At 44.3% G+C, this 10,757-nt stretch overlaps 1 pseudogene; it reads right to left on the bottom strand.

The window, feature by feature from the left end:
* Window positions 1-8,921: 8,921 nt before the first annotated feature.
* On the bottom strand, window positions 8,922-10,478 carry LOC130026579 (trifunctional enzyme subunit beta, mitochondrial-like; annotated as a pseudogene).
* Window positions 10,479-10,757: the final 279 nt, after the last annotated feature.

Raw genomic sequence — 10,757 nt, 5'->3', positions numbered from 1 at the left:
GACAAGGGGATAGGTTACTGTCAACTTCTTATTGGAGGTTGGATCTTTAGGGGGAGGGGGAAATCCAGAAAAAGCTCTCCCTGCTTTTGCTGTTTCCCAGCATCTGCTGTTCAAAGGCATCTCTAGACCAAAGCAGCCTATTTTGGGTTGAGATGTCCTGAAAGCTCTAGTTATATTTTGAAGTGGCATATCCTGTTACTTTTAATCCCCTGCCTCTGGAACTTTCCCATGAAGTTTTGAAACCTAGAAGCTGAGTGATGAGACTCAACTGAACTGTCCCTGACTGAGTCATGAGAACAGATGTCACTACTCACTAAGTTGGGTCTATTTCGGGACCAGGTATTTCAGATGGGCCCCGGCAAAGTCAGACTCTTTGTGCTAAAAATGTAGTGCTAGGGGTTGGAGTGAGAGCACAGTGAGTAGGGTGTTTGCCTTGCACACAGCCGACCAGGGTTTGACCCCCAAGCCCCTCCAGGAGTAATCCCTGAGCACTGTTAGGTGTGGCCCCAAAGCAATAATAATAATAATAATAATAATAATAATAATAATGCTCGAGCTCGAGCTGGAGCGATAGCACAGCGGGTAGGGCGTTCGCCTTACAAGCGGCCAACATGGCCGACCCGAGTTCGATTCCTCCGCCCCTCTCGGAGAGCCCGGCAAGCTACCGAGACTATTCGATATGCCAGACACAGTAACAACAAAGTCTCCAATGGAGACGTTACTGGGCCCGCTCGAGCAAATCGACAATCAACGGGAGGACCTTTACCTTTACCTTTACCTAATAATAATAATAATACACTACACTGTCCTCCCGTTGTTCATTGATTTGCTCAAGCGGGCCCAGTAACGTCTCCATTGTGAAACTTGTTGTTACTGTGTTTGGCATATCGAATACGTCACGGGTAGCTTGCCAGGTTTTACCATGCGGGCGAAGTACTCTCAGTAGCTTGCCAGGCTCTCTGAGAGGGGTGGAGGAATCAAACCCGGCTTGGCTGGGGCCAGCGGCTTGCAAGGCAAACGCCCTACTGCTGTGCTATTACTACAGCTCAATAATAATAATAATAATAATAATAATAATTAAGAAACCTAAAATGTGGAACTATTTGATGAGAAAATTTTATTTATTTATTTATTTATTGCTTTTTTTGGGTCACACCCGGCAATGCACAGGGGTTCCTCCTGGCTCTGCGCTCAGGAATTACCCCTGGCGGTGCTCAGGGGACCATATGGGATGCTGGGAATTGAACCCGGGTCGGCCGCATGCAAGGCAAACGCCCTACCCGCTGTGCTGTTGCTCCAGCCCCTTTATTTATTTTCAATCAAACTTTTATCCTTATATCATAATTCACAGTAGTATTAATGTTTATGGTCTACAACACTGCTACGTACTTCCCAACACCAAGTGCCAACATCCGGCATGAACACACACACACACAGACACACACACACAAACGCGCGCGCATGCACACTCGCGCGCCCTATCTATTTTAGGACCCTTCACAACAGCCTTTAGCACCCGCACTTCTAGTGATAGTCTCTAAAAGGTTTTCATTGGCCATTGACTGTTCCCTGGTTTGCTTCTCTCCACATCACGTGGTAAGAGATGCTCTGGTGTTGGTTCTTCTTTCGATTGACTTCACTCGCACAATGCCCTCCAGTTGCATAGCGAACTACGAGATTTCATCATTCCACATAGTTGAGTTGTATTTCACTGTATTTATATACCGAGATTTATTGCTTTATTTTTATTTAGTATTTTGTTTGTTTGTTTTTAGGCCATAGCCAGTGACACTACGGGGCTACTACTGACTCTGTGCTCTGCGGTCTTGTTGGTGTGACAAACCAGGCAGTACTGAGGACTGAGGATTGAACTGACTCTCTTGCATGCCTGTGCTCTAGTCCTTTATTTGTTTGTTGTTGCTGTTGTTGTTTTGCTTTTTGGGTCACACCCGATGGTGCACAGGGGTTACTCCTGGCTCTGCACTCACTCCTGGCAGTACTTGGAGGAACATATGGAATGCTAGAAATCAAACTCAGGTCAGCCGTGTGCAAGGCAAATGTCCTACCTGCTGTGCTATTGCTCCAGCCCTGCTCTAGCCCTTTAAAAGATCTCTCCAGCCCCAAGTACACAATTTCTTTATCTACTTATCCTCTTACTGGGCACTTGGGTTGTTTTCAGACCTTGGATCTTATATAACTAGGAAGTGATAACCCTTATTTTATGTTTATTTTTTTTTATTTACTTGATTTGGGGGCCACTCCTGGTGATGCTTAGGGCTTACTCCTGGCCCTGCACTCAGGGATCACTCCTGGTTGTCACAGGGGATTGGTCATATGAGGTACCTGAGATTAAACCTGGGTCAGCTGTGTGAAAAGCAATCACCTATTTCTCCACTCCCTATAATCCTTATTTTTATAGTTGAGAAAAATGGGAGCTCAGTGACTCTAAGGACACACCCAAGGTGGCTAGAGGATTGATGGCAGGGATAGGACTGCAACCCCATTTTTTCTGAGATTGAAGCCTTTTCTCCCTCCCTCCCTCCCTCCCTCCCTCCCTCCCTCCCTCCCTCCCTCCCTCCCTTCCTTCCTTCCTTCTTTCTTTTTTATTAAACCACTATGAAATACATAGTTACAAAGTTGTTCATGATTGGGTTTCAGTTACACAATGTTCTAACATCCACCCCTTCACCAGTATACATTTCCCACCAGTGTTCCAAGTTTCCCTCCTTCCTCCCCTTATTCCCAGTCTGCCTTATGGCAGGTACTTCTCTCTCTCTCTCTCTCTCTCTCTCTCTCTCTCTCTGTCACTTTCTCTCTTTGTCTCTTTGTCTCCCTGTCTCTCTGTCTCTGTCTCTGTCATCTCTGTCTCTGTCTCCCCCTCACCCCCCTTTGGGCATTGTGGTTTACATTGTGGTTTTCATGTATATCTTCTTACCTACTTTCAGTACTCAGTTCTTGTCCAGAGCAATTATTGCAGAGTGGTCCCTTCTCTATCTGTCCTCCCCACTCTTCCACTTGTGGCAAGCTTCCAACCATGGACCAGTCCTCCTGGCCCTCATTTCTATTGTCCTTGGGACCCCATACCTGATGCTTAGGGGAGCATGTACAAGACGTTGTCCTCATCACAGACAGGGCCTAAGAAGCACAGAAATCTATTTTATTCCAGTTCTGAGAAATTAGAACTCAGAAATTACCCTGTTGGATTGGTTCCCTTGGGCCTCTGAGGGAGAAACTACTCAGACCTCACTCTTAACTGGCGGTGGAAAAGGACAACCGGAGCATGTTTGGGGATTTTGTTTTCTTTTGCTTTGTTTTTATGCTCTTTGAGTCACACCCAGATTGGGCTTACTCCTGGCTCTGTGCTCAGGGATCACTCCTGGCAGGCATGGGGGAGACCATACAAGTGTCAGGGATTGAACCCAGGTCACCAGTTATTATTTATTTATTTATTCCCCCCAGCAGTACCTAGATGTTAGACCCAGTAAAAATACATAAAATCCATGAAATATAGCTAAGAATAAAACAAGCAGGTCAGGGAGATGGCTCAAAGAGTTGGAGCACACTGTTTGAATGCTAGAGCCCAGGTTTGATACCCAGCACTGTGTGGTCCCCTGAGCGTTGCTGGGAGTAACCCTCCAAGAACAAGCTGGGAGTAGACCCTGAGAACTAGCCAGGTATGGTCCAAAAGTTAAAAAAGAAAAGAAAGAGAAAACAAAAATTAGTAATAAAGAAATAAAAGATGAGGGGCTGGAGTGATAGCACAGCAGTTAGGGCATTTGTCTTGCACATGGCCGACCCGGGTTCGATTCCCAGTAACCCATATGGTTGCTCAGGGGTGAGCACTGCAGAAATAATTCCTGAGAGCCAGGAGTGACCCCTGTGTATGGCTGGGTGTGACCCAAAAAGTGTGAAAAAAAAAAGCAAAGAAAAAAGAAAGAAAAGACAAACCAGAGAGATAGTATAGGGGTTAAGGCTTTCTTTGTACATGACTCACCCAAGTGTGAATCCTAACACCACATATGGTCCCCTGACCACCAGGAATGATCCCTGAATGCATAGTCAGAAAAAAGCTCTGGACACCACCAAGTATGACCCCAACCCCATCCCACCCCCACACAAAAAGAGAGAAAGGAAAATACAGGTAAAACACTATGAAAATGACTTCAGTGGAGTCTTCAATGATTCAATTCCATTTGTTAAGAGAAACAACAGCAAAAGTAAGGAAGTAAAACTACCGCAAACTAAAAAACATTCAACCCAGAGTAAAGAATCACTAAAATAAAAAGACAAATTAGTGACTGGGAAAACTATTAGTATACCAACTATATGACAAAGAGCTAAGATATAAGATATATAAAACACTCACAAAACTCAATGACATTAAAACAAACAACCCATCAAAAAATAAATAAATAAAAGGGCTGGAGAGATAATACAGCCGGTAGAATACTTGCCTTGCACACAAGCGACCTGAGTTTGATCCCCAGGACCTCATATGGTTCCCCAGCCTGCCAGGAGTTGATCTCTGAGTGCAAAGTCAGGAAAAGCCCAGAGTGGCTCTGGGTGTGGCTGAGGGGGAGGAGAGTCGAACAGACACTTGTTCAAAGTAAATAAAACGATGATCTGGTGGCAGGTGTGGTGTCGGAAGAATCTATTTATGAAACTGTCATAAATGGTATTATAAATTACCCTACCTCAATAAAAATGAGGGTAAAAACTAAGCAAACTTATGATTAATAGACACAAAAATGAATAACCTCCACCGTAGATTATTAGGGAAATGCAAATCAAAACATGAGATAAGATCTTGCCCAGTGAGATTGGCCTGTATTGGAAAAGTCAAAAGCAAAAGCACTATCTGAGATGGGGAGAAAAGGAACCTTCATTCACTGTTGGTAGGAATGTAAACTGGTCACTTCACAAAAATGTTTTAAAGGGGGATCAGAGAGTTAGTACAGCATGTAGGGCATTTATTTGCTTTGCAGTTTGCTGAAACCAAGTTTAATCCACAAAACACATATAGTCCTGGGGAGCAATAGTCCAGCAGGTAGGGTGCCTTGCATGTGGCCGACCCGGGTTTGATTCCCAGCATCCCATATGGTCACCTGAGCACCGCCAGGAGTAATTCCTGAGTGCAGAGTTAGGAGTAACCCCTGTGCATCGCCAGATGTGACCCAAAAAGCAAAAAAACAAACAAGCAAAAAAAAAAAAAACCCCACATATAGTCCTCTGAGCCCAACGAGGAAAGACCCTGTGAGATCAAGCCAGCTGGGTGTGGCTCCAAAACAAAAGAAAAAATAAACAAACCAAAACTATTAAAAGTAGACATCTTGTGGGGGCTGGAGCAATAGCACAGCTGGTAGGGCTTTTGCCTTGCACATGGCTGACCCAGGTTTGATTCCCAGCATCCTATATGGTCCCCCGAGCACCACGAGGAGTGATTCCTGAGTGCAAAGCCAGGAGTAACCCCTGAGCATCGCTGGGTGTGACCCAAAAAGCAAAAAAAAAAAAAAAAATAGACACCTTGTATGTGTGAGACACTGGGTTTGATCTCTAGCATCCACAAAACAGTGCATTTAAAAAAATAGAAAAAAAATAGAACTACTAGGTGTTGAGGTGTTTACCTTGCAAACAGCTGACTCTGGGTTTGATTTCCAGTACCACACCCCAAGCACCTCAAGAAGCCAACCCCAGCACAGAGCTAGGAGTAGTTTCCCCCTCAGCATTACCAGGTGTAGCCCCCAAAACAACAAAACATAAACTAGAACTATCTTTTTTTTTTTGGTTTTGGGGTCACACCCAGCGATGCTCAAGGGTTACTTCTGGCTCTGCTCTCAGGAATTACTTCTGGCAATGCTCAGGGGACCCTATGGGATGCCAGAGATTGGACCCTGGTTGGCCGTGTGCAAGGCAAATGCTCTACACACTGTACTAATGCTCCGGCCTCTAGAACTATCATATTATCTAGCAATCCACATCCAGGTATCAACCTAAGAACACAATAACACTCATTTGAAAAAAATATATATATAGATATGTCAATTGTGGTGTAAGATATAATAGCCAAGACCCGGAAACAACCCTGGTGTCCAACAGTAAATGAGTGATAAAGTAGCTGTGTGGTCCATAAGTGCTATGAAATACGACTCAGCTATAAGAGAAGATGAGATCTTGTCTTTTGATATACAACATAAATCGAGCTGGAGGGGGGTTAAGGCTAAGAGAAAGAAGTCAGAGGGTGGATAAATATTGGGTAACCACTCATATGCCTTGTATAAAGGACAAAGGAAGGGTTGAGACTATGCCCAATGAAAACAAACCTTAAATTCTGACCACAGAGCTGAGATGACCAAGGGGTGAGGGGAAAGTGGTCTTGAAAGGTCCTACGGGCAGTGCCAAAGGAATATTGACATTTTGGTGTTGAGCATAGTATGGAGCCATTATACCCCTAAGACATGTAAGGACACACACTCGTGTAAACAAATGAGAAAAATGAAAGTGTTGACAGTGGCTTGGTAAAGCGGAGAGTAAAGGTGTTAGACTCGAGAAAAGAGTGTACTCTTCCAAGAGTACACTTCATATGTCTTTCTTGAGGTGTTTTTTACAATTCCTCCATCTCTCTGCTCCATCCACTCATCCACCAGAACTGGGGAAATGCCCGACCTTGATCGGGTTGGTCCCAACCTTGGCATTAGCACTTCCTGTCCACTGCCTTTCCTTCACAGAAAAGGATTTCAGGAGGAGGCGATATAGTGAAGCAAGGTAGCTTTTATTGAATGAACATGGTTTAGGAAGATGCGAGAGGAGAGGAAGAGCAGAAATGAGTTCAGGAGAGAACACAGGCTTCTCTGGGGTGGAAAGAGCAAAGAAGCAGAGACAAGCAAGTGCGATGCGTGTTCAAGGGAGAACACTGGTTTGAAGAGTACACTTCGTATGTCTTTCTTGAGGTGTTTTTTACAATTCTTCCAAAATGTTTTTTTTTTCTGGAGTTTTGCATACGTAAAAGTTCATCTGGGAAATTAACAGGAATGCCTTGCTTTGCTGATAGTTTGTTCATATTACAGATTGTTGATGATCTTTTCACAATCTCATAGATACTTCCATAGCTTCTCCTTTGCTGAGGGGATCCACTCTTCTCTAGGTGAGGCTTTAGATTTCTGCATCTGGTTGGTGCCTCAGTTTCTCCTCTCCAAAGAGTTGAGGATTTGGGTCTTCAAGCTCGTGTTCTCCCTTGAACATGTTTGTTTCTCTGTTTTTTGCTTACTTTGGAGAAGTCGGTATTCTCTTTCAAACCTGTACCTTTCCCTTTCTTATCCCTCACGTATTTCTAAATAAGTTTCCATACAAACTTTAAAAAATTTAATATTTTCAAAATTTTAATTTTATTATTTTATTATTATCCCCCCCTTTTTTTGATTCACCATGAGATACAGTTACAAAGCTTTCATGTTTGAACTTCGGTCATACAATCATCAAACAACTATTTCCTTCACCAGTGCATATTTTCCACCACCAAAATCCTCAGTATTCCCCCACCCACCCCCATTCTAGCCTGTCCCCTGCCTGTGTGGCAGACAATTTCTCTCTCGACTTTGGTTACATTCGATATTTTGACACCAGTCCCACCACCACTCAAACCTGCCGAAAAGGCAATGCTCGACGATTTGCTTTGTATTGCTTGTTATGAATAGACCATAATGTCCAGGAAATTCAGTGTCTTTCTCTTCTAGGAGCTTTAGTTTATAGTTTCTGAGTCTTGGCTGTTGATGAGATTACATAGCACTGGAGGCAGTTTGTGGGTGTGACTGCCAAGCTTCTGGAAAACTGGGGACCTGGGGGAGGAGGTCCAGTCCCGATCCAAGTGGGCTTGGAGATCTCAGTCACGGGTTCCCGCAAATCTGAGTTTTCCTGCTGGTTCGCTTTCTGGTGAGGTTCATCTCGTCTTGGGTGAGGCTCATCCGAGTGTGTGGAGAGTGGCCTGGGGCATGATGGTGGTTGGGTTCTGGAGGTTTTTGGCTGCCAGGGTTCTAAAGAAAGAAATTGCTCTGTGTTTCCTTTATGCTTAGTATTTGAACATTTTATTGTAATTAATGCAGGTCTAGATACTTTCATTTTATTATTCTTGGTGTTGAGCAGGTTATTTTACTGTGAAGGTTTATGCTTTCATTCTTGGAAACTTGCCATTATTATTTATTTCTTTGTTTTCCTCAATATTTCTCCACTTTGGGGGCCTGAGCAATATTAGTGCAGATAGGGCATTTGCCTTGCATGTGGCCGATCTAGTTTCGATCCCTGGCATCCCATATGGTTTACTGAGTACCACCAGGAGTAATTCCTGAGTGCAGAGCCAGGAGTAACCCCTGAGCATTGCTGGGTGTGACCCAAAAAAACCAAAACAAAAAAAGTTCTCACTTTATTAAAGTTATTCAGCATGGTATTTATGTATCAAAACATTTACTCTAAGTTTTCAGGGCTGTTTAGACTAAATTATCTTTTTATAATTTGGTTACTTTAGGGACATTGGTTTGTATTTTATGGCAAAAACAGCTTACCTTTAGGTCAGAAATAAGACTGTGTGTGCCCTGCAAATGTGATAAACCTCAGTTAACCTCCTCTCCAAACTCTTACACTCAAGGAGTGTCTAAGGCACAAACCAAAACACAACTGCTTAAATTTATAGCTGCGTGAGATTCAGGTGACTAGGAAATACCTGAAAGAATAGCAAGCTGGCTTGACTGGAAAACTCAGTAACGCTTAATTGCCAAGCAATAGAAGGCCACAGGTTTTGTTTTTCTAGGAGCACAGAAGGAAACTTGGGAGCTGTCACTGAGTAACACACTAAAAGGTACTGCTCACTGTGATTGCTGTACAAAAAGTCCTGGTTCCCCACTCTTGTACTTATTTGTGTTTAGTTTCTACTGTCATGTATGGCCCTGTCCTCCCACTGTGCGGGTGGCCACCACACTATACTGGCCTCCTTCTTCCTGCAATATGTTGGCAGCTGTCAGGACTAGCTGGCAACTGGTGCCCCCGAACAGGTGTCCCAGGGATAACAACTTCCCCACTCCCGACCCCACAGTTGTTGAACACGTCCAGTGGAAGCAGTCCAACTTTGGTTTTTCTTCCCATGGAGTTCTGTGTAAACCAGCCAGAATCCATTGCTTTAAAATTAGCCAAACGCTGACCTGAGAAAGCTTCATGAAATTCAAAAACATCAACATTTTTCATGGTTAATCTTCCCTTTTCTAGAACTTTTGGAGTGGCGTAGGTTGGTCTAAGTAAGAGTTGAGCTTTTGGATGATGAGGCATGCACACAAAATCCCTTCAGTAGGCCTTGGATTTGTAACCCACGGCCAGAGCTTTCTGCTATGACATGATCAGTGTTGCTGATACACCATCCATCAGGAAAGAAGAACCCGCTACCTCAAGGAGCTGAAGGAGCTGGAGCAGCCCGACTTGGTGAGTGCAGGTTTGCATTAGCCATCTGCTCCAGGGAGAAAGGGTGAATGTCATTATCTTTGGTAACTGTAGATGCACAGGGATTGCTCCTGGCTTTGTACTCAGGAATTACTCCTGGTGGTGCTTGGAGGACCATATGGGATGCTGGGAATCGAACCCGGGTTGGCCATGTGCAAGGCAAACACCCTACCCACTGTGCTATTGCTCCAGCCCCTGGTAACTGTATCTTATCCTGACATTTTTAAGGGCACAACATCAGAAAGGATTCTCTCATCCTGCGCCCTTTTGGGTGTGTGAGAGCAGAACGTTCTCATCCTGTTCTGTCCGCCTAAGGGAAAAGGCAGCAGCCTAGCAGGCTGCAGAGTGGTCCATGGTCTTTTTGATTGAGAACTCCGCTACTGCAGGGAGCTCAGGGGACAGAGGAAACTCTGTCTAAACTTGGACGTTAAAGACAGTGGCTAACCCAGAGTTTGGGCTTTATTGAGCTCAAGCATCATTTTCCTCACTTTCCATGAGTGACGGATAACGACATCCGACATTAACTCTCTATTCCCTGCTACATTCACGTCATACTGTCCAGAGACCATGAATCCCACCTGTGGTCATGGCTTGGTTGGCAGAGACGCCAGCCGTGGTGACTACGTGAGCAGAGGTTTCGTCCTACCCAAGAAGCCAGCTCCAAGGGCCTTCTCTCCAGCCACATTGCTTACTTCCTGCATAACTGTGCTAAAAGATAATGTAATCGCAACTTCCTTTGGGATCTTGATTCGATGCAACAACCCCCAAAGTGCTGCTCTACCCAAATTGTGTGTTATCAGGTCTTTATACGAAGAGCCTGATGGCAAAAATGGTGAGTGAACACCTTCTACCACCACCATATACCTTAAGTTGGGCTTGGCAAAGGTCACCTTTGATTTTGTCTCAGCAGCTGGGGCAGCTCACAACCGCAAGGAAAAGCTCAGGTCCCATTCTGAGGTTCTGAGAAGGATTTTCAAGATGTAAGTCAAGACGGAAGTCATTCTGCAATTTAGTTTAGGCTCACGGTTCCTTGACTCCGGCTGCTGGCAAGTTTCAGACCTAGTGATGGGATAGCGCTGGTATCATTATGTTTCTTTTAGCCCTGCCTCCACCACCTCCTCTGTTCTCATTTTCTGGGATTCCTCTTAAATGAGGTGGCAGAGTTTTGGGTCAGATATCTCACCTTCTCTTTTTTTTATTAACAACCTTTGTTCTTTTGAACTGCACTTGGAAGGATATCTCAGCTTGATCTTTCTTTTATTTATTTTTTTTAGGTTTAA

The sequence above is a fragment of the Sorex fumeus genome, unplaced genomic scaffold, assembly GCF_029834395.1.
Source record: "Sorex fumeus unplaced genomic scaffold, SorFum_2.1 ptg000034l, whole genome shotgun sequence".
In the NCBI taxonomy this organism is placed as follows: domain Eukaryota; kingdom Metazoa; phylum Chordata; class Mammalia; order Eulipotyphla; family Soricidae; genus Sorex; species Sorex fumeus.
Note: the sequence above shows the minus strand (reverse complement) of the source record. Positions and strands in the feature narration are given on the sequence as shown.